Genomic DNA, 2477 nt, shown 5'->3' with positions numbered 1-2477 from the left:
TATGTGTATGTATGTATGTATGTATTTATATGTATATGTATATGTATATGTATATGTATATGTGCGAAATATACGGTAGTACTTATATACATACAAAATACGCACGCTACCATTAGCTTGTTTCTTCTGAAGGCGGCTACAATATGTACATATTTCCATTTTGTTTTTTATAGTAGTGAAATATAAATTATTTTTTTGCCAAAGGCCTGCGGTGGCACGTATATTTCTTTATTTTTTTTGGTACCCTTTCTTGGTTTTATCAGGAAGAAACCCAATTTTAGTTTCCTTCCTCACGAATTAGTTTAAGTTCCTTATTACAAATATTAGTTCGTAAAGCATCAATTCCAAGTGAATACCACGGGGAGGGTCCCTGGCTGGGGCCGACCAGAACTTGTTGAGAAGTCGGAAATATCTCCTTAATTTTTGGACAAAACAAAATGGTCCCCAGCCCCAGCCCCCAGGCCACAGGTGAATATTTCAGAGTGAGAGCGGCCATCAGGCATCAGCTGAAAACTGAAAAGTATGTAATTTTTATATATAGTTTTGTTTTTGTTTTTGAATAATGTATACTACATACGGTACATCGTAAATGCCCGAAAGGCACAAGGTAGCGTGCCAAGTCGAGTCTCCGAGAAGGCCATCTATGAGCCTAAAAAAATAAAAAACCCTACAGTCAAACACAAAAGAAAATCGAAATTCGCTCAGTCATGAGTACGTGATCAGTGTAATCGATTCTGACCGACTGACGTCTTGTTGAGATTCGACGGGGGGGTTTTTTTCGTGTAAAATATTTCAGAAGTCAGAACCTCACATGAACGTAAACGTAAAATGAATTTATGTGCAATTGTGCATAGTCTATTTACAACCTTTTCCGTAAATCGTATTGAAGATGGCACTCGCTGACTCGCGCGGTCACGCCCGTCAACTGCCAACGCCTTCACCCCACCGTCCCCACTAATAATAAGGGGAGAGTTAGGCCTGTTTTTTAAGTTAAGGCCACTCGAGCTTTCAGTTTTTATTACAATTGTTTTATTGGCTATTTCAACTTTACGCAGGCTCAATCAAAGCGCCTAACTACTTTGTTTCGCCTGAGACATTGGGCAATGTCCGCAAAATCCATAGCATTATTTAGCCAATCATAGTACGTTATGTAGGATTTGATATACCTTCGATTATATTTTACATCCAGTCTTCCAGATCATTGCCGGGAAAGTTTAACCGAAATACCTGTTGATTAGACCGAATCACCAAGTAATAATTCGAACTTTTGTTGGAAAACCCCAATAAAAATAAGAAGCCGCTAAAATATTACTAATACCCCCGTATACATTTTACACCTCTGTAGTATTAATAATTATATACTAGAGTTCTACTATGAAATTTTATATAGTAAACTTAAAACACATTTTGCGTGTGCACATCCGGGCCGTGCTGTCAAATAAGGAATATCGCTATCCATCACTTAAAAGCGATTATTAAACAATGACTGGCTGACTTTAAAAGCTCTGTAGTCATGGATTTGTATGAGTGCACGCATTTTACGTTCAAAGCCACAGTAGTAAATGACGAATAAATTTTAGCATTTACACCGTACACGCCTTTTATTTATATGCTTGCATTCCCAAGGAGAAGAGAATAGCTTATTAAAGTATACAGGGACTGTCTCAGCGTATCAAAATCATTTTGTGCAAGCACATAAGATTCATTGGCGTGTTCCGGAAATGGAAAGCTTTCAGATATCTTGGGCGTTTTTATGTTTTTACCTAAACACCCTCGGCAAATGTGTCTAGACTGCCATACTTGCACTTGGCACACTTTAGTACACAATTATACATCGTTCCGCCGAGATTGACACTACAGACTTACTCATACTCACGAGAGTACTTGTGGTAGCCTGTATCTCCGGTGCTACGTACGTAGCTGTACATAGTAACTTGCCCCATTTGAAACGTTTTAAGGTATGTTCGATGCCCGCTTCGTGACATGTGCTATTCCGTAAGTATTTGTAGTATGGCTGCGTGAATATGCTACAGGTGATACTTTGCACTGCATACAATATGCTCTAACCACTTTTTGCTCCTTTCTTTTTTTCCATACAACCCTTTGTGCGAGCCACCTACTTCGCAATTAGTCTCTGCGAACGAACGAAATAGATGTAGCAGTTAATTAATCGTGAGCCGATGTCCAACTTTGTGGCTTTGTAATGATATGATACAGCACAGACCTGTCTTTTGACAACACAGGGGTACGGAAATAGTAGCATAGGATATATATATATATATATAACGCATACGAAAAATTATATATGTATAGGTATGTATGTATGTATATATATGTAAGCATACGAAATATCATATATGTATATGTATGTATGTATGTATATATATATATATATATGTATATGTATATGCGTATATATATATATATATATATGTGTGTGTGTGTGGTGGGTGGGTGGTGTTGTGGGTAGGGTCTGT

Source organism: Sphaeroforma arctica (assembly GCF_001186125.1).
Source record: "Sphaeroforma arctica JP610 unplaced genomic scaffold supercont1.305, whole genome shotgun sequence".
Lineage (NCBI taxonomy): Eukaryota > Ichthyosporea > Ichthyophonida > Sphaeroforma > Sphaeroforma arctica.
This window is presented reverse-complemented; position numbering follows the sequence as displayed.